We start from the raw sequence: 22,941 nt of genomic DNA, 5'->3' as shown, positions 1-22,941 counted from the left end.
GGTTGTCATTACGAACTCCACAGCACCATAATGGCTGCACTGAAGACTGATAAGTTTGGTATCAAACTTCTCAGCACATTAAACCGCACTGATGCCAGTGGGAGATTTAATGTAGAATGCACCAGAGGGCATCTTAGAGATGCCCCCTGAAACCTAAACCGGCAATACACGTCTGGACTGTGAGGCTGCCTAGGCTGCCACACAGCAGACATGTTGCTGGACCCCTGGGTGGAGAGCCCTCCGCTCTCCTGGGCCTGCAACAATGCACATCCTGGGCGAGGTGCTAGGTCTCCTCCCCCAGGATGGGCAGGGAGAAGCTTCAAAGGCCTGCCGCCTCTGTGAGCTTCCCCAGACCATTTGCTGTACCCAGCAACTGGCCCCCACCAGTTCTGACCCCCATTCTGGGGGGAAGACTGGCGGGAAAACCTACGTCAGGAAGGGGGGGTGCCAACCCCACCCCTCAGGTGGGAGAGGCGAGGTGAAGCACGACCCCGGGCTCTGGCCATCTTGAAGATGGGGAGCCCTGCCCAATCACAGCTAGGCTTCAGCCCACCTCCCACAGGAGAGGAGAAGGCTAGGGGGTGTACCCACCCCAGGACAGGGACCTATTGGTCCCTGCCCTTGCTCTACCTGTAACGCCTCTAAATTCAGTATTTAGGGGCTCCCTGAACCTTCCTTCCTCAGATTCCGATAAGAAAAGAAGAAAGAAGATCAAGAAGAAGAAGACCTGCCGTGCAGCTGCTAACTGGACGACACCAACTGACTTGGCCCCAGCCCTACCGACCTGTCGACCCTGGAGCCTGCTCCTGCCTAATCCCGGCGACTCCTGCGGACAGCAACCTTGGGCCACCTGGAGGACCTGCCTGCCTTGACCCTCTTAAAGACTGGGACTCCCATAAGCAGAGGCTCTGCTTCAACAATCCTACTGTTGTGTTTCGGGTTCAAACAGACCTACATACTCTGCTTAACTCTCAAACACCTTTGAATAGAAGTTGGCACGGACACTGGAAAATGCAATAAACAAGTTTATTAAGACCCCATGGGGTGGTGGTACATTCCTACAGCACTTTTCGGCAATGCAAGAAGTAGCACACCGAACATCGGTGCGCGACCTCTTTTATACAATTTAATAGCAATAAAAAGGTAGGCGTTATACTTTTACACAGTTTTAGGTACATATAAGGTCATTTTTGGAACACAGCCAACACGTGGGAGGAGTTTAGTAGCACTGGTCAGTTTGGGAGGACATTCCTAAGAGATGACCAGTCTGAGTGTAGTGCGCATGTGTGCTTGACCAATACTAAAAATAGCCTGTTGCCGGGCAAGGCAGGCGGTCACTGGTATCGAGGAAGGACAAAAGGGCATGCCGACCACGAGGCAGCATGGTCATACAACATGGAAGCCAAAGGATTCAAAATGGCTGCCGTACGTTTTTAGTCAAGTGAATGGAAAAGATCGTGTGGCTGAGCTAAACGCTAATTCAGAGACTGCCAAAATACGACAGACGGCCCTTTTAGCGTTTAGCAAAAGCTACCTCATAATGGGAGTAATCAAACTTCTCATCATCAATATTAATAGCCATAATCCTCATCATTTCATCATTAGTCATTTTCTCTTGCTTGATAATAGCTCGTTTGGACGGGATACAAATTGTGACACATGCGGAACATAGGGCAGGACCACATTGAATACATAAACAGAGAAAAAAAGAGTATTCCGATAATGATACACAAAATAGTCAATAACTTCCAACCCCATGTACTAAGTAGTGTCCAGAACCAACTAGAGAATGTCCATGTTCCATTCCCTGGGTGAATCTCAGCAGCTATTTTATGTAATTTTGAGATGGCATCATATACAGAAGGTGAATTGTCTGGCACGTACACACAGCAACTACTACCGATGACGCAGCATGCACCCCCACGGTCAGCTAGTATTACGTCTAGAACCATCCGGTTCTGGAGTGTCACAATTCTAGTAATCTGCAGTTCTTCAGTTATATTTCCTAAAGCAGAAGCAGTTTCATTAGCAACTGCTTCCACGACCCGTGTGAGCCGCCTTATCTTTCTACTATTTAATGCAGCTCCTACAAACGAAAATAATCCCAAATTGAAATCTACATATTGTTATAAGGAGGTATCGGTCTGATCCACATCATCAATGTCTAATGTCCTTTTGACTCTATTTAGTATAAAATCATGATATAATACATAGTCATTATGATACATAGGTGGGGCAATGAACACAGGTGGCAATACAAAAGATATATAACAAGTTCCTAACCATCCAATAGGAAGACGATGGTATCCCTTGTTCCCACAAATAAAATATGTATTACGCAAAGCTACAAATGTAATGCCATTCGGGGTATCAAAAGTAAGTGTGATATTACATTCACTTCGGCCTACAGGGATTGTACCTTTATTTCTAATGCAAAGATCTGCTTTGGTATCAATAACAGTTATCACGTGTAAATTCGACATATTTATGAATCTTTGATTTGTAAAAATACGAGGTGTAGATACATTGTCCGGACGGTATTCTTCCCATTCAAATTTAGTTCCTTCAGCTTGTGGATAGCCATCTTTATCATTGTAACATACTTTATTTCATCGAAAAAGTAGTCCACCTTTCGTTGGCCATCTTAAAGTAAAAAGAAGAGTGTACCAAGCATTGCAGGAACCATTATGGGAAAAAGGGAGAGGAATAAGTGGTGTTCCTCCTTTCTTTTGATGACCAGGCAACATTCCACATACCCAATAATTGGTCGTGTTGGTCATATTGTGAGTGTGGTGCAAAATCTGAATAAAACTGTTATTCAAATAAGTCTGTCGATGTCTTTCTTCATGAAAAGGCAAAGTAAAATGAAAATGTTCAGATGGGCTTGGAGTTGTAGGCAGTAAGTGTTCTCGTGCAGGAAACAATTGTTCTATAGTCCAAGCTATTACTGCTATTACCACTATAGTCAAAACGAACAGCACAGCACCAAAGATTCTCTTATTTCGTGTCGAACGAGGTGCCATAGTTCACAAAACAAAGTTCTTCACGAACAATATTAAAAAAAGAAAAAGGTAGTGCTGAGGACTGAGGCTGCCGCTGGTGTCTTCTCCGAGATTCAAGGCGGGTGTCGCTACACTGGACAGAACTGATCCCCCCCCCCCTTGATATTCCCGGCTTCCGTTTTCACAAACCTCAGAACGGTTACTAACCAGTTCAAAAATGCAAAAATAAAATATTTTCGTGGACGTAGGTTGTACTTCACTCCATCAGGCACAGGGTGGTCCGGGAAGGCTCCCTCCAATTCATTAGACGTTACAGCTGGGCTCTTTTCTGCATCCAAGATCTCTTGAAAATCGGACAGTATTTCAGGATTTACCAGACCTGGAGAAACACGACGGCAATGAGTGGAATGAATCCACCGCTTCTTATTCGTGACTCTCACAGCTGTCCGGGTTGCAAGCAGAACTTGTTCAGGGCCACGCCATCTTGGCTCCAAACTGCTGGTTCTCTCAAACACCTTCACCATAACGTAGTCCCCGGGGTGAAGGTCATGAGCCTCTCCAGCGGAGCTGTCGGGGAGCGCTTCTCGAACCTGCTGATGAATAGAAAGTAAATCATTTGTTAATCGTGCCAGATAGTCAATCCTCATTACACAGGGCACATCATGTATCAAACGAGGCTTAGGAACTCCCCAGATATTCCTAGGCCTTCCAAACACCACCTCATAGGGTGTGAGGACAGATCGGGAATGTGGCACTGATCTAATAGATAGCAATGCCAAAGGCAAAGCATCCGGCCATTTCAAAGACGTGGATGCCACGATCTTTGCTAGCTTCAACTTCAAGGTTGCATTGTATCTTTCTACCAAACCTGCTGACTGTGGGTGAAACACAGAATGGAATCTTTGTTTTATTCCTAATCCTCTCAGGACGTACTCCACTACTTTCCCAATGAAGTGAGGACCATTGTCATTCCACAAAAACTTACTAACACCATAGCGCGGGAAGTACTCTTTGAGTAACACCTTAGCTGTTGTCAATGCTGTATTATCTTTCGTGGGGTAAGCCTCAATCCATTTACTGAAGGCACACACCACCACTAAGACATACTTGAGGTTATTACAGCGCTCCAGCTGGATGTAATCCATTTGCAGTACTTCGAATGGTGCAGTAGGTGGAACAAACCCTCCTTTAGGAGTATAAGTCCCTTTTCCAGGATTATGCTGTAAACAAATCAGACAGGTCTGAACAACTCTCTTAGCCGTGCTAGCAATCTCAGGGTGTTCCCAAACCCGTGCAAGCAATTTAGTAATTGCAAGAGCTCCAACATGCGCCAGCCCATGTGTTATTTGGACCATTGCTTGTAAATAGGCAGCAGGTAATTTCCATCTCTCCATATCTTTGCTACGCCAGCAACCCTCATCATCCAGCACTCCTTCTATTGACCAAAGTGCAAGTTCTGCTTCAGATGCTGATTTCTGTATATCTAATACTTCTTCTCTAGCATCATGCCATCGCTCAGCTTGTGATCTCACCACATACATGGGAGAGTCATTTTGTAACATAGCAGTCTCTCTCGCTATGCGATCTGCAAAAGCGTTTCCTTGTCCTATTTTGTCTGTCACCTTTTTGTGTGCACTGCATTTGATTATTGCTACTTTCTTTGGACATAATAGTGCATTCAAGAGATCGCGTACCAATTCTCCATGCATGATATGCACTCCATGTGAAGTCAAAAATCCTCGTTCCTTCCAGAGAAGGCCAAAATTGTGCACTACTCCAAAAGCGTAACGACTATCAGTGTAGATATTCACACATAATCCCGCACTTAACTCACATGCTTTCGTTAAGGCTATTAATTCAGCTGCTTGGGCCGATTTTTGCGGTATTCGTGCTGCTTCTACCACTGTCTTGAGTGTCTTGATCGCATTAGCTGCGGAAGTCGTGCCATCTGGTAACTTCACACACGACCCGTCAACCCACAATTCCCCATTTACATCTGGGAATGGCGTATCCTGTAAATCGATACGACCCTTTGTCTGTTCCTCAGTCAGAAAAACACAGTCATGTTGTTCTTCCATCTGGGTCTCAGCAACAGGATACGGCAATAAAGTAGCGGGGTTCAGAGTAGCACATCGCTTCAGTGTGATGTGCGGCGCCAACAACGTTAGCTCATATCCTGTTAGGCGGGCACTAGTTAGATGCTGTGTTTTCGTATGATTCAACAAAGCATCTACCGCATGGGGAACTAACACTAACAATTTGTGTGACAAAACTATTCCCTCACTTTGTCGTATAGCTACTGCTGTTGCTGCAACTGCTCGAAAACATCCAGGCAGTCCTCGAGCCACAGGGTCGAGTACCGCCGAGAAGTACGCACAAGGTCTCTGCTTGTCTCCGTGTGTCTGCACTAAGACTGACAACGCGCACCCATCTTTCTCGTGTACGTACAATGTAAAGATCTTCGTGTAATCAGGTGTACCTAACACTGGTGCAGAACAAAGAGCTTGTCTCAATTGTTCAAAAGCATTCTGACATTCATCTGTCCATTCAATGGGAATCGGTGTATCTTTGGACAACAATGCTAACAAAGGCTTAACAATGTGTGAAAATCCTAGTATCCGTTGCCTACAAAAGGACGTCAAACCTATAAAAGCACGAACATCTTTCTGAGTACGGGGGACTGGTGTATCTAGAACTGCTTGGATTCGATCTGATGTCAATGCACGGCCCTCCTTAGACAAAAGATGACCGAGGTAGGTCACCTTGGGTCTACAGTATTGTAACTTTTTCTTCGAAACCTTATGATTGTTTTTAGCAAGGAATGGAAAGCAAAGAAAAAGTACTCTCCTCACATTGTTCCTGTGTGTCTGCTGCAAGTAAAATGTCATCCACATACTGAATAAGAGCCACCCCAGACTGAAATTCAAAAGAATCAAGCTGTCGTTTTAAAGCCTGACTGTAAATGCTAGGACTTTCTGTATAACCTTGAGGAACTCGACAGAATCTATACGATTTATTATTTAATGTGAAACCAAAAAGATATCGACTGTCAGGATGTACAGGAATCGAGAAAAAGGCGTTCTTTAGGTCAATGATCGAAAAAGTAGTTGCCGTTGGTGGGACCAGTGTAAGTAAGGTGGTGATATCAGACACCACCGGGTACTGGGGCACTACTATCTTATTAATTTCCCTCAAATCAATGATAAAACGGTAAACCTTAGTATCTGTATCTTTCTTAAGGATCGGAAGAATTGGGCTGTTACAAACATTATAGGGGACTTCCTCAACCACCCCTGCCGTAATCAAATCATTCACAATGTGTATCAATGCAATTTCGCCCTCCCTGGATATTTTGAATTGGGGGACACGTGGCAGAGATACGCCCTCCTTTACAGTAATTCGCACTGGAGGAATAATCATCTGCCCTACATCAGTATCAGACGTGGCCCACAACGTTTTTGGTAGGGAGGCTAACACTTCGGATTCATGAAGAAGGCACAATCGCTCAATTTCTGGGTAATTCTCATTTAACACAACTCGCACCCCTTCCGGAGCACAGCGGATAGTAGCTCGAAAATGCTTTAACATGTCCAGTCCCATAATGTTATCTGGTGTGTTTGGGGACAACAAAAACGGACATGGGGCAGCAAATTTATCAACATGAAACGTAACAGGTTGAGACAGTGGGCTAAAAGTAGGTGTTCCATTGAACCCTATAGCTGTAATAATCTCGCCAGACAGGGGAGCCCTTGGAACCAAGTGTTTGGACAAAGCGCTACGAGTAGCTCCTGTATCGACCAGAAACTGATCAGTAGAACCCAAAACATGTGCTTCTATATATGGACCCCTTTGATCAACTGGTACCTCAACCGATTCCACACCCCATCCTATGAAATCCTATGCATGACGCTCGTCGTGTGACTCAGGAGAGCCACCCTCATTTATTAGGGCGAGCTGACGTTAGCATTCATGCGAAGCATGAATGCTGTCAGCTCGCCAACTAATGCTATCCGTATTTGGGAGAGTGGACACCAAAGTGTCACGAGCTTTCCCAGTGTCGGATTTGACCGCGGGAGCGCGCGTCTCACCCGCGCATGCGCAGAGTAACTCAGCATTTTTTTTTTTTTTTTTTATTTTTTATTTCCTCGCCAACTAATGCTATCCGTATTTGGGAGAGTGGACACCAAAGTGTCACGAGCTTTCCCAGTGTCGGATTTGACCGCGGGAGCGCGCGTCTCACCCGCGCATGCGCAGAGTAACTCAGCATTATTTTTTTTTTTTTTTTTTTTTATTTCCCAGCCCCGAACCGAATCAGGTATTAGAGCGCTTCACATATAGGCAGCCCCCACCCCCCACCCCTCTGCATGCGCACACACAGGCGAGCGCATGCACACGTAGGCACACGGCAGACACTCGCTCACACACACCCCCCTCCCCCACAGTCACACACACGCACTCCAGACACATACACACGCGCGTGACCCCCATCCCCACCACTTACCGGGCTCTTTCGGCGTGTTCAGTGTCTCATCGCTCCACTTCTTCGGCGGCGGCGGCGGCTGTGGCGGCGGGCGGGACTTCCTGCTGGATTGCAGGCCCCGCCCCCGTCTCAGGCAAAAGTGCCTGACTTCCGTTTTTGTTAACACGGGCGGCCCATTGTTTTATTTAAAAACGGCCCCGGCTTGTCTCGTCATCCGAGTGCTTTGTTTCCAATGAAATACATTTTGAAAGGGGTGTCAGCCGCACGGCCATGCATGGAATCGTTTCTACCTCATGGAAAGTTTACCCACCGAAAAAAAAAGCAAACATGGCTCGCATCCCTATCCCCGCGAGGGGTTTCTGGACCTGACCTTTCGCAGTAATCCGCCAGGCAGGAGGCGCCGTGACGAGCGTGCCGCCTTCAGCAGCGTGAATCACCGTCCACACCGGCGCCTGGCCTGGGAGAAGGTCCCCTGAGCCTTGCTGATGGGGCTGCGTTAAGCCGCACACCCTGTGGCGCAGAAGTCGGCGCGGGCGAAGATTCCACCTGCTGCCGCTTGGTACGGAGACTGTTACCTCTGAAACTGCGACCCCGGGCCCTACATGCTGGTTCATAATACTAGTAGTACCTTGCAAGGATGTAGACGGTGGCATCGGGTAAGTGAAAGCCCCCTCTGAGTGCCATTCTAAAAGTCCCACTGTACACTAAGCATGCATGGTTTTTTACCTTTACTGTAAGCAGGAAGATGATTGTACTGTGACACCTGGATTACTTAAAGTTTTGCAAAAGTCTTGTTGTCAAAGCATAGATACTATAAGGTGGGTGGGCTGTTTTTCGCAGCGTGGTGAAGTGTAAACCCAGTTTGTGCTCCTCTGAGCTTTATATTCATTCTTCTGTCATATTTTTTGTTCAGACCTCAAGCACTGCCTGTTTTGGCAAGAGACACAGCCAAAAATACCGGTGCATATCTAAAACAGTGTATGTAATTGTATTGATGTCTGTGAATTCTGGGTATTAATGAATTCCCTCAGCATGCGCAACTTCGCCTGTGTTTGCTTAACTGAGCCCATCATACCAACAAATTAACCTTACAACTTTTATATATTGGCTTATGTTGTGAGCCCTGGCGCATCTTGAGATAACGGCCACTTAAAGCAGGCGCATCCCGTCCTTTGGCATAGCCAAGACCTGAAGCACAGGCAACTTCTAATGCATTAGAATTACTGGCACTGCTTACATCGAAGTGATGGTCACCCGACCAAACTGTATATATCAAGATGGGTCTTTCGTGGGTACGTGTTGTTATGCAGTCATTTGCAGCCCTCTACATACAGTGACATCCATTGAAGATACCCATACTCATGATTAAAATCACTAGATCGACCATTACATATAAAACCTTCACACCAGCAGAGGCAGCTACTACAGCCCACAATACCCCTGCATATTTACCACACACGGAATGCTACACAATCACACACAAAAGTTTGTTCATGTCTCTACTGCCAGACAATGATATACAGTTCATTTTACATTGCAGCTCTAACATCACACAGAACTTCACACCCAACTTGCAGTCACACATTCCTGCACAAACACACATATGCAGCAGCACTTCACAAGTGCAATGCATGCACAAATCCTACTTCAAATTCGCAGCACACAACTCTAAATGCACTTTCCCACTATAGTGGTCACCACATAAACTGGTGGAGTCGTTTTTTTGAGGTTACATTTTTATCTCCAAATAGGTACCCTCTACGGTATAAAAAGCCATCTTTGTGTTTTTTTTTATGGTGCAGTTTTACTACGTGCAGCATGGATTAGCATCTGGCAATCCTTCTCTCTTACTTCCTACAAATTGCCCACATTGCTTATACTCCCAACTGCATACCTACAATAAACAAAATTGTAATTGAGCTCCCACGAACAAAGACTTCATAACTGAACCTGCGGTTCTAAACCTTTTGACTGTTATGAACCACCACTAAATCTTTAATAGTATCCAGAGCCTTTACTGAAAACCGGAGACCCTGACTGTCTGAATCAAGCAAAAACAAATGGTAAAATATTTTAATAGATTCTCATCTGGATTTATAAAATTAAAGTTGAGCTGTAGAGTACTCACTCTAACTGCAAATGCCTTGCATTAATGGCTGACTCACTCGCACTAACTATTACACTCTCACTGACACTCTCGCAGACTCTCCCTCTCTCATACTCTCACTGACACTCTCACAGACTCTCACTGACACTCACTCAAACTAATTCTCACTCACACTGACTCACTCACACCGACTCACTCACACTGACTCATGACTCACTCACACTGAATCTCCCACTCTCGGACTCTCCCACTCTCGGACTCTCCCACTCTTGGACTCTCCCACTCTTGGACTCTCCCACTCTTGGACTCTCCCACTCTTGGACTCTCCCACTCTTGGACTCTCCCACTCTTGGACTCTTCCACTCTTGGACTCTCCCACTCTTGGACTCTCCCACTCTCTGACTCTCCTACTCTCGGACTCTCCCACTCTCGGACTCTCCCACTCACTCACTGTCACTAACAGACTCTCCCACCCACTCACTCTCACTAACACACTCTCCCACTCACTCACTGTCACTAACAGACTCTCCCACTCACTCACTGTCACTAACACACTCTCCCACTCACTGTCACTAACAGACTCTACCACTCACTCACTGTCACTAACAGACTCTCACTAACTCTCCCACTCACTGTCCAGACTCTCACTGACTCTCCCACTCACTGACTCACTCACTGTCCCGACTCTCACTGACTCTCCCACTCACTGACTCACTCACTGTCCAGACTCTCACTGACTCTCCCACTCACTGACTCACTCACTGTCCACACTCTCACTGACTCTCCCACTCACTGACTCACTCACTGTCCAGACTCTCACTAACTCTCCCACTCACTGACTCGCGCACTCATTCTCACTCACTGACTGACTCGCGCACTCATTCTCACTCACTGACTGACTCGCGCACTCATTCTCACTGACTGACTGACTCGCGCACTCATTCTCACTTACTGACTGACTTGCGCACTCATTCTCACTCACTGACTTGCGCACTCATTCTCACTCACTGACTCACTCTCAACACATATTGCATTACAAATGCAATAGGTGTCACATTTGCGAAAGTTTAAGCGATTGACATTGTAAATGACAATGCTATTAATGTATCTATTTTCAAAACCAACATATAAATAAAAAAATTGTCATTTACAATGCCAATAGCTCAAACTTTCCTGATGCGAGACCTATTGCATTGCAAATGCTTGTCTGGTATTGTTTGCAGTTATCAAACGTATTATAGTCTGTCTGTCCACGACCCCTTGCTCCATTCCTTCCACGATCATTCGCTCCACCCCTCGATCCTCCATAATTATTCCTAGACCTTCCACTTCCTCGCCCACGTAGATTACGCTGTTCTCGAAGCACCGGACAATCTGAAATCCAATGTCCAAACTGTTTACAGTATGCACACTGATCCTCAGATATGTCGGAACGAGGAGGAGGCGCATTATACGATCCTCGTCTACCTCTATCGTTCCCTCTCGTAGCATAAACCTGAGCTAACATCACCTTCGTCTTCAAATCCTTTGCTTTCTTATCACTACTTTCTTTTGCCTCCAATTCCTGTCGTTCATAGTATTGAGCCATAGTTAATAAAGAAGCAGGGGTTGCTGTGGTCCATAAACTTTCACTCGCCTTTAATCGTTTTGCAATCTCTGGTAGGAGATTAGCCACATACTTATCAACGAACAAGTGCCTGCCTGTATCTTCTGTTAATGATTGACCACTGTAATCATGAAACGCTTCCTCAAAGCGAGAAAAGAAATCAGAGACCGATTCGTCCGTTTTTTGTTTACAAGAAGCCAACATGGTCCAGTCAATTTTCTTAGCGGGAACAAGCGTTTTTAATTTATTCAATATAGCCCCTGGAAGGTCTAATATTAATTGACATGGCTTACATGCTGGTTCCCTATCTAAATCAGCCTGAGCTATATCTTTCCAACATGCCCCAAGAATCGTTTGATCATCAAACTTACAAATCGCTCTCCACATATCGGGGGGCAATATTAGCCCAAAGAACAGATCAATATCTACTAGCGTCATAATGCACGAAGAAATAGCACTTTCAACGCTTTCATAAAAAGCCGCCGGGTTTTTACGGGGATCAGGCAAAGCATTCTTAAGCGCCATAACATCAGCTCTATTCCAAGGCGTATAAACCCAATTATATATAAAATAACCCTTCGCATCTTTAGACGTTTTATCGTCATCTGTGCCATCCCCTTTATGAGGGACATACAAAGGCGCAGCTTCCCGCATAGGTTTAACATTAATCGCAGCATTCTTATCTGTTAAAAAGATAGAGCATTCTTTGGATAATTCTGTCGATCCGGACGCAGGCGAACCCGATTTCCTTCCCAACTCCCGTAGCCGCGACGCCTCATTCCGTAGCTGAACCAGGCGCTTGAAAAACTCATCTGCATCTGAAAGAACAAAAAGACCTTTACGAAAGTTATCACGACCCTTTGATATATCCTTGGGTTCTAACTCAGCGGAATACTTTCTAAATCGTTCAACAACTTCATCTCCAAAATGATCTAGAAAATACAATCGCTCCTTATCGGACCATTTTGCCATATATTCATTAATCCCAGAAACAGTTACAGTATTAATATTAAGTTTTCGTGCAAACGAACGCAATTCCGCAGTTCGATCCGAAGATAACCTAGTACGCTGTGTATTCTGATCGTCCTCATCCAATTCCTCATCCGGGGCCGTAGGTGCGACGTACGGAGGCGGACAACGATCTAGTAATGAAAAATCATCTGTTTCATTAGTAAGGACAGGATAAAGAGGACGTCGGATAGGGAATTGACCTGCAACCTGTAAATTACGTTCTTGAGTCTCCCTCTCTTTCTGTTCCTGTAACTCCTTCTCCTGTAGCTGTAAAGCTTTATCACGCGCAGCCTTTCGCTGCTCCTTCTCCGCCAAGGCTTCCTCACGCTTCATTCGTTCATGCACCTCTTTCTCCCACATACGCACACAATCAAACATGTCCTGTCTAGACCTACGCTGAAACAAACACTGCTCTACATTTTGAACCTTTTGCAAATCAAATGACCCATGTAGTGGCCACTGTAATTCACGATCGGCTTTGGTATACTTGTGCCATAATGTGCTATACATTATTGGCGGGATGCCAAATTTTACATACATATCACGATTGGGGGTCCCCTCTGGGGGAGCCGGCTGAGATTTATTTAATCGATAAGTGGTACCATTTCCAAAGCAGCACATTCCTCGGAGTGTGCTGAGAACAGGCATGTTCAAAAATATCACGAAAACGTGATACTACATAAAATGGCACTTAATGTGCTTCATACACGGTGTGCCGTTCAAACAAAGACAAAAATCAGAGAAATATCCCTACATGCCTGCCTATGTGAGGTGCACTTCACTTATAAGTCAAATTCATAGATCCAAACGTTAGCTAACTCAACAAATTCAAATTCAAAAAGCCACAGTAAGTGTCAATAGACTACCTTACCAATCATAAGCTTACCAAGTATCTTCAAACGTCCAAGGTCCAACTGCCAAGTTCTTTAATCGAATCAGCCAAACGGCACTACACGACAATCCAAGATCAGAATCTCAGTCGAGGACCGGCGCCACCTGGAAGGTCAGATCAGAAGGAAAGGAAGAAAACACAGTGGGTGCCAAGACTCGGGTCACTCAATGGCAGCGATCGCTTCCATGGCAAGTTTCCAATCCTTCGTCACGACCTCTCCTTCGGGCATCCGAGTCGCCGATGAGTCCCTTCGTGGTAGCCAATTGTTGTGTTTCGGGTTCAAACAGACCTACATACTCTGCTTAACTCTCTAACACCTTTGAATAGAAGTTGGCACGGACACTGGAAAATGCAATAAACAAGTTTATTAAGACCCCATGGGGTGGTGGTACATTCCTACAGCACCCTTCGGCAATGCAAGAAGTAGCACACCGAACATCGGTGCGCGACCTCTTTTATACAATTTAATAGCAATAAAAAGGTAGGCGTTATACTTTTACACAGTTTTAGGTACATATAAGGTCATTTTTGGAACACAGCCAACACGTGGGAGGAGTTTAGTAGCACTGGTCAGTTTGGGAGGACATTCCTAAGAGATGACCAGTCTGAGTGTAGTGCGCATGTGTGCTTGACCAATACTAAAAATAGCCTGCTGCCGGGCAAGGCAGGCGGTCACTGGTATCGAGGAAGGACAAAAGGGCATGCCGACCACGAGGCAGCATGTTCATACAACATGGAAGCCAAAGGATTCAAAATGGCTGCCGTACGTTTTTAGTCAAGTGAATGGAAAAGATTGTGTAGCTGAGCTAAACGCTAATTCAGAGACTGCCAAAATACGACACTACCCCTGGTGCCGGCCAGGAAGCTCAAGACCAGCCCACTCTGCACCCGCCGTGCCCGGCCCATGCCCAAATGATCCAAGACCACGAGAAAGTCCACCCCGGTGACTGGGACCCGAAGTCCAGTGCCCAAAGACCCTCCTAGACGAACCAGACAACGCCTGCAGCCTCAGAACCAGGGACCCCCGAACCGCGACAAGCCGAGGGTAAGATTTCCCGACGCCTAAAGACACCCCTGCACCAGTTGCCCTGCAGCTCCCCGTGCCCTCCTTTGGGGGTACCTACCTCTGCTCCAAGATCCCAACTTACCTCTTGAAGTGGTGGTCGCACCTGAAGAGACTCCGTCCCCGAACCTGCAGTCTTTGTTCCCTTTTTACCTTTACCATTGAATAACAGAGAGCGCCCGATGGCTCAAAAGCACCCTGCAGCCCGAGTGCCGCTGGAGGTGCAACTACTACCCTACTCTACTTCCCCACTTGCTCTGGGTAAGTGACCAGGAGCTCAACTCCCACAGCCGCGTGGCCTGCTAGCCAGCAGTCACCAACCAAAGGCCCCCTGCCTCTCATTGGATAACATTGGGTCTAACAACCTCTGCACCCGGCTGCCCCTGTGCCGCTGAGGGTGTACTTACTGTACCTACCTGACCCTGGGGAACCCCTGAGTCTATGCCCAGAACCTTAACTTCACCAGTCGAGTACTCACCAGGAAACCGATAACTCACTTTCCTTCCATTGGATAACATTGACTGGTTTTGCTTGAAAAATCTTTTAAGTGTGGAGTTTTGAAACTCTAAAATATTCCTATAAAATCAGCCGAGTAACTAATTCCGAATTACTCACCTGGCATCAGGAGAGGAGCCAGTACTGTACAGCCTAGTACTGAACCTCAAAAGTAATTTTAACTGTATTACCCATAACCTGAATTTTATCCCATAGGAAACCATTGAGGGCCATATGTAGGTAAATTGCCAATACCGAATCCTTAATACCGATTCATACCGAATCGGTATTAAGAATGAGGTAAACGTGATGTAGGTAAAAATTCGGTAAACATTACCGAATCGTAGCAAATCGGTATTAAATACCGAATGTGAACAGATCGGTAATAAAAATACATACCGAAAGGCTATTACCGAATCGGTGTTACAGATTCCACACCCAAATTCGGTATTACCGACTCGGTAATTCAAAAAATAGCGTTTTGGTGAATCAGCCAATCCTGATACACCCATTTACTTCCCAAACAGGAAGTTGCCACACCCAGCCAGGTGCACAGGGCCTGGAGCTCACTGTGAGGCAGGCAGGCAGGCAGGAGAGCTGAGGAGCCAGCACCAACACAGCCAAGAAAATAAAAAGGAAAACCACTGAACAAGCATTGAAATGGCAAGCCAGGACAAGGAGAAGGAGGCAGGTGAAAGAAAAAGAAAACTCAAGTTCAGCGACAAGGAGCTTGAGATCCTGATCGAGGATGTCACACAAGAGTACCACAAGCTGTTTGGAGCCCAGTCCCAACAAGTGCCAGACGCACAGAAGAGGCAAATATGGAGTGGCATTCGGGACAAGATCAATGCCATAGGTGTGACCCTGCGCACCATAGAGGACATCAGAAAGAGGTGGTATGACCTCAGAAAAACTGCAAAACAGAGGATGGCAGAGAGACATAGGCTGGCAGGGAAAACTGGAGGAGGAAAAAATCGAGCCCCAGTACCTACACCACTGGAACAGATGGTAGAGTCCACCATCCAGCGGGAGAGTGTGAGTGGCATAGGAGACGCAGACAGCTCCGCCAGAGCAGCTAGAAAACAAGGTAAGAAGCATGCCCAGCATGCTGCCCTACCCCCTCCCCCACCCCAACCCCCATAGTGGTAAATGTGCTCCCACTCCACACCATGTCTTACTGCTTACCTGCAATGCATTCTGGGTGATGTAGTCAGTGTGAAATCATGATCAGGACTGTCAGGGCAGCTAACACAATAGCATGGTAATAGAATTCGATAGGTCAGGATAACCACTGTGCACTGTTGGCATGTACTTTAATGCAATGGCAATGCAGACAGAGCATTGAGAATATTTACATTTGTGTCATTGCAGGCGAGTCATCTCGCAGTGCAGCTGAGGGCAGCAGAGGCAGGTCAGCCAGGCCAGAGGGGAGTGGACGGGATGAAGACAGCATGCCTGCAGGGAACACCAGCTCTGCGCCATCGCAGCCAGCCAATCCTCCACCACAGCCATCACCACAGCGCCAGGGAGGTCCGCAATCCCCTCTCACTCAGTCACCACTGCGACGTTCACCAACACCACCACCACCACCCACCACCACCACCACAGTCAGGCAGGAGGCATGCCGTGAACACCCTCCAGCAGATGGAGTCGTCGTCGGAGGAGGGCAGCCAGCGCGCACAAAGTCCTATCGTAGAGAGATCCAACAGGGCGCGGGCTGGTTCTGCATCCGAGGGTGCGAACATCTCATCACGACGCCGCAGGGCAAGGCCAGACAGTCCAGTGGCAGTTCAGCAGGGTGACAGTGTGTTCGATGGACTGGAAGGCAACATGCTGAAGGTCCAGCGCCTGTAATGGAGGGAGATGAAGTCATTACACAGGGAGGTGGCAAACATTAACAGACATATGCACAAGATGGAGAAGGGTATCAGTGCCATGGGGGAGACAGAGACTCCAGGACTATACCAAGTCGGTGAACCGGCTGGCCACTACGACATCACTGATGTGTCGCCGGTCCATCGCCATGCAGGAGGAGATGGCGCATTGCAGCAGGGATGTGGCCAGGGGGATGGTGTCCATGACCTCAGTGCTAGAGCTCATGCAGAATGCCAAGGCCTCTAATATGGAAGGGGGGGGGGGACAGTGAGGAGGCTACCAGCCGTGGTAGCATTACACCCTCACCCACCGAGTGCAGGAGGCGTAGTGGACGTAATGCCCCAGCACAGGAACGGTCCGACTCACCAGTCTGTGTCGATGGGGAACAAGCACGTGCAGCACGGGGACGCAAGAAGTGAAGGACACTGGCTGTCCACATGCATGTGATGGGTGATGTAACCCATGTCCAATTGGACTATGCTCACAATGCTGGAGGTGTGCCAAATAAACACCTCTACATGTAATTTGAAATGCCTCAGTGTCGTTACTCACTCAGAAATAGTGTGATGTAATCTCTGCCCGTCTATGTCTCCCATCATGTTCAATAGCAGCACCAGCCGCGCTGGGCTCTGGCTGAGGGTTGTTCTCGTCCTCGTCCTCTGACTCAGTTAGTTCCACTGCTGTTCCTTTTTTAGTGGCCAGATTGTGTAGCATTGCACACGTAGCAATGATCTTGCAACATTTGATGGGGCTGTACAGACGCGCACCTCCTGTTTTGTGGAGGCAACGGAATCTGCTTTTGAGCAAACCAAAAGTGCGCTCCACCACGTTGCGTGTGCTCCTATGTGCCACATTGTATCTCCTCTCCCTTCGGGTGGTTGGGTTCAGATATGGTGTGAGGAGAAAAGGCCGGAGGGCATATGCGCTGTCACCTATGATGAGAAGTAAGTTGCATTGATTGGTGTGACCAACAGCTTGTGCCAGGGTGTACATCAGGGTGTGTGACATTTACTTACCAAGTATGTATCCGTCGGCAAATTCACCAGCAAGCAGACGTGTATGTATGCTACTGTTCCTGAAGATGTAAGCATCGTGGGTACTCCCGGGGTATTTTGCCACGATGTCTGTTATTATGTGTTTAGCATTGCAGATCACCTGCACATTGATTGAGTGGGTGGATTTGCGGTTCCTGTAAATATATTCACTTGCTGCAGGTGGGCAGATGGGAATGTGGGTCCCATCGATGCAGCCGATCACGTGGGGGAAGTGGGCAAGTTGATAGAACTCCAGCTTGGTTCTCTGCAGCTCCGCCTGCGTACTGGGGAAGGATATGTAGTGTTCCATTCTGTCCATCATGGCGTCTAGGAAGGTGTTGAAGAACCGGGATAGGCAGCTCTGTGATACTCCACCCACTACTGCTATCACGCCCTGGAAACTTCCTGATGCAAGGAGGTGCAGGCAGCAGAGTACCTGGACATGGGTGGGGATTGCGTGTGCCCTTGGCGTCTGGTGCTCCAGATAGGGTCTTAGGTCCCGTATTAGATCCAGGATGGTTTGTGGGTGCAATCTGTATCTCTCGTGTATTTCTGCCTCTGTCAACTGGAACAGAGTGATGCGTACTCTGTACACCTGCTCCTCACGTCTCCAGATCCTCATTCCTGCTGCTCTCAGGCGTAGCCGCCCTGCTATGAGATAGAGGCCTGCCATAGTGTCCACAGTGATGCATTTTGGGTCTGTTTATATAGACTCCTCCTGTTTACCACATGCTCCTGAAACGTGGTAATTAACGATTCGGTATTACCGATTTTGGTCAAAATCGGTATTACCCGGGTTTGCTACATAGCATATTTGGGGTTATTACCGAATCGTTTATACCGATTCGGTATTCATTGTTTCGGCAATTCCGAGTCGGTAACTTATGTTTATTACCGAATCGTTATTATCGAACCTATTCGGTATTACCTACATCTCACATGGCTACATTTTTGTCGGTAACACCGAAAATGACCCTTTTTCGGTGTTAGCGATCGGTATTTGGCCACCTACATATGGCTCTGACTGTTTTTCTCTGAAATTTCTTCTGTCTACTTTTGAAAATTACAAATATTGCTTAAAAATCGTACAAACTACTGAAACAAAATTACTTACCTGACTTCGGTAGAGTTCCCAGTGCTGGACCTAGGAGCCCAGTATTGGATTACAAAAGTAACGAGAACCTAATTTACCTGTGACTTGAATTTCCTGCCATAGGATAACATTGCCAGTTTTTCCCTGAAAAGTTTCTAAGTGTCAACTTTTGAAATACCTTTTTATTCCTTAAAAATCATTGCAATAACCAAAATGTTTTTACTAAACTGTTTCCAGCTTAGACCCCAGGACTGAATCTAGGATCCAGCCCTGGGACCACCAAAGTAACCTAGACAGTAATCAATTGCATTTATGTTGAAAAACCCATTGAGCTCAATGCTAAATTGTGTTTAGAATTGTATTGCCTACTGCAACCCCTGTACCTATTGTGATTACAAAGTTTATTGCCTCTTTGCAAAGTATTCATCTGAGATAACTCGTATTGAGAAAAGTATATTTTGATACCTGTTGGTTCTAAAAATAAAACAACTATATCTTTTGATATAAAAACAATTGGCCTGGAGTTCAGTCCTTGAGTGTGTGAAACCTTTTGCTGACTGAGTGTGTACAACAAATGCTTTACACTGTCCTCTGGTACTGCCTTACTGCTCGACCAAGCTACCACTTTGGAGAGTAAGGTCACACCTGACTTTAGCCTCTGTTATACCTCTGGGGATTGTGGACTCGACACACCCTGTACCTTACCTAGGTCCAGTACATATAGAGCCACTTTCTCACACATACAACCCAACATGTTAGAAGAGGAAAGTGGGAGATTTTTTTAAAAATAGTCAGAAGAATGCATTTCTCTCGCTTGACTTCTATTGAAGCAGAGGCAATTACAGATGGGAGGTAGCCAAAATAAAGTCATTTTTTGGGTTAACAAATCGGGAGTCTACTGCCAGCATTGGATCTATTGCAGGGGCAGCTTCTTAATTTGAGCGGAGGCGCATCACCCAACTTAAAAATCCCCCCAAATATGAAAAATAAAATGGTAATTAATTACCATTTAATTTTTCATCCCCTGTCCCAAGCATTGGACGGGGCAGGGCCCCTGCTGAGTGACAGAAGTCACTCAGCAGGGAGGAGGGTGGGCTGGTATGGCACTATTTAAAGTGTAAATGTCTTAAGACAGCCCGGTTAGAGAAAGCAAAAACCTCCAGAGTGCTGTGAAACGCTGAGTGAGGCCGCTGCTACCAATCCTAGGGATGCTCTCATTCTGGTGAGAGCAGCCCTACGGATTGGCCGAGGGAGTTGCTACTTCCGGATCCCGTGTGGAAAGAAGAGGTCCGGAGCGAGGACGTCGCCAAGTTCAGGTACATTTATATATATATATATCATTTTACGCACACCCCATCCCCCATAGATGCAAGCCGACGCTGGTCTATTAGCATGTATTGATATATTATTCATATATTCTGGCTTTATCGTGAAGCACTCTGATGTCTATGGGCAATGTCTGCAATGTATATAATCACAAAAATTATAAATTATTACTGGTTTATGTAGCCATGCATACATGCCAACCCTGCCGATTTAGGCGGGAGACTTCCAATATCAAGACTAACCTCCCCCTCCTGATTCCTGCATGCAGAAACCAGATTCATCTGTGGGCTTCAGATGTCAGGGGGTGGTCTTATGCACTGGCGACCTGCTCCTGCAAGCAAGTGCACACATTTTTGTCACGCTTTCTCTGCCTGCCATAGCTATTTCGCTGTGCTTCTCACAGGTATATATACAAGCATTTGCAATGCAATAGGTCTCGCATTAGGAAAGTTTGAGCTATTGGTATTGTAAATGACACATTTTTTATTTATGTGTTGGTTTTGAAAATAGCGAAATTAATAGCTTAGTAATTTACAATGCCAATAGTTATAACTTTCGCAAATGTGACACCTATAGCATTTGTAATGCAATATGTGTTGTATTTACATGACTTAGATGTATTGTTAATACACATAACAATGGCTTTTAATTTTTTTATAATTAATACTTAGAAAAAAGTTATTGTAATTTATAATGGCACTAGCGTACATTTTTGTAATTAACTTTTGTGAAGATTATGTTCAGTGTATTTTATTGAGACGAAAATCCAAGAACAGAAGTGAAATATTAACATCTTTTTGTGGGCTTGAAAAAAGTACAGACGGACAGGAGGACGGTGTAGCAGCTGCTGAGATGGGGCTTGGGAGCATAGAGTGTGGCGTAACAGGACAGTGGGGGGATGGTTGGGTTTGGGGGTGGGGGGATGTGAGCCTTAGGTTCGGAGCTGCCGTCTTTGGAGGGGGTGGGGTTGGGTTTGGGTCTAGGCATGGTTTATCGTCCTGGGGCTCATGTGGAAGGGTGCAAGGGGGGACACCGTGCTTAGGCAGCCTGGGGAGGAGGCAGCGAGGAGTTTTCATTGCTGAGTTAGGGGGAGCTCTGTATTTCTGCTGCTTTGGCCCCTGGAGGTTCGTGGTTAGGATGGAGGAGACTGATTGGGGGTTGGGACGAAGGCGCACCTGGGTGTGCAATGGGGCGTGCTTTGAAGTGAAAAACGTGAACAGGGATTGTGTAGCTCTCCTCATACCGCACCAAATAATTTAAAATTTGTAACGTTTTATTATTAAAATACCTTTTCCCTAGATAATACCAAAGAGACACAGCAGGAAGTCATAGACTCATGCATGGCGTGCACAATCCCGGGCGGAAGTCAGGCAGGCCGGGGGCGGGACGTCAAGACACACCGGAAGCCCAGGCGGGAGCCTACCCAGCACTGGGACGTGTGGGCAGGAGGAGAAGGGCGGCTGGCGCTAGCGGGGCTCCCGTGAGGTGAGAGAGCCCCGCACTGAAGGAAGAGACTGCCGCCGCCTGCAACGAGCCCTCGCATGCAGAGCTGGAGACGAGTACCGGTGAGTGGTGGCCTTTGCTGAGCTGCGAGGGCGGGGGGCATGTGTGTGTGCGCGTGCGGCGGCGGGGGGCTCTGTATGTGTGTGAGCGTGCGTGTGTGTATGTGTCTTGGATTCTGTGTGTATGCGTGTGTGTATGCGTGTGTGTGTGTTTAAAAGAGGCCGATGACTGTGGGGGGGGGGTGTGTGAGCGAGCGAGTGTCTGTCTGTGTGTGTATGCGCACGCATGTTGCTGAGAATGTGGACGGAGCCGACGTGCGCGTTCAAGCAGGCAAATCCAGCAGCAGAAGCGCGTGCCACCCTCCTGTCCCTAATTCCGGGCGGCTATACGTCTCTAGCTGGACGCATCCTTCGGTTGCTACTCCAGCGAGACCTAAAAACGTATATTTGAATTTCTGACAGCCAATCCTGCAGTAGCACCCTTTTTTTTGTTGCAGATTTATATAGCGCAAGCTCGACCCAACCGTATTCGAGCGCTTTACATGAGCACCACTTACGTTACACAAGGAAACACTAATTTTTAGGTCTCCCCTAGGCAGCGCTTGCGCTGTCTCTTCGAGATATGCTGTATTTAGGACATGTGCATAAAGCTCCGTCTACTTCCCGACCATCTTTTTAATTGGCTCCTTTCCCGGTCCTTTGTAAATGGTGACTTTTCAATGGTCATTAGGCTTTCTAGTCCCTATTACATGGGTTGCTACACTCTAGGTTTTAATTACAGCCTCAAGGCACTATTTTCTTAAAGGCCTTCAGGCATGACACTCCCTTAGTCCTAAACAATTCTGGCAGTGGTTACTTTACTCGCTAGCACATCTCACATTTATATTAGACCTTCTATACATTTCCCTTCATCAGCTCCACATAGAGTACAATCTAATCCGGAATTAATGTAATAATTCTTTTGCCACATTTCAAAGCTACTAATTGTATATACTGAATTTACTGTGGTACTGTCTTGCATGCAATGCATTATGGGTAGGGTGGATTTACCATATCTTCAAAGTGTATGATGCTCACTAGGGACCTCTAGGCGCAGCTTGCGGTACTGCACCTACACATCTAACATTTACATTAGACCTTCTATAAATTTCCCTTCATCAGCTCCACATATAGTACAACCTAATCGGAATGAATATAATATTTGTTTTGTCACATTTCAAAGCTATTAATTGTATATATGAACATATAACTATTTGAATGTACACGTGGTACTGTCTTGCAATTTTAATGTACTTGTGGTACTGTCTTGCATGCAATGCATTTTGGGAGGTGTTTTCTCCTCGTCAGGGCTCTGTTTCTGGCTCCGATACATCAAGCATCACCGTCCAAAACATCCTATTTATTTGTCAGTCGTTGGTAACAAATTTGGGAACAAGTGCACAAGCTATCCCATTA

General features: G+C 46.5%; 1 protein-coding gene across 1 annotated transcript in view; it reads right to left on the bottom strand.

Annotated features, from left to right (window-relative positions):
* Window positions 1-1,012: 1,012 nt before the first annotated feature.
* The window catches only part of LOC144799139 (SURP and G-patch domain-containing protein 2-like), a 135,386-nt gene continuing 113,457 nt past the window's right edge, over window positions 1,013-22,941 (bottom strand). The window contains exon 11 of the mRNA XM_078670350.1: window positions 1,013-3,595. The gene's annotated coding sequence lies outside the window, so the exon portion shown is untranslated. The remainder of the gene's footprint in view (window positions 3,596-22,941) is intronic.

The sequence above is a fragment of the Lissotriton helveticus genome, chromosome 12, assembly GCF_964261635.1.
Source record: "Lissotriton helveticus chromosome 12, aLisHel1.1, whole genome shotgun sequence".
Classification (NCBI taxonomy): domain Eukaryota; kingdom Metazoa; phylum Chordata; class Amphibia; order Caudata; family Salamandridae; genus Lissotriton; species Lissotriton helveticus.
This window is presented reverse-complemented; position numbering and strand designations above follow the sequence as displayed.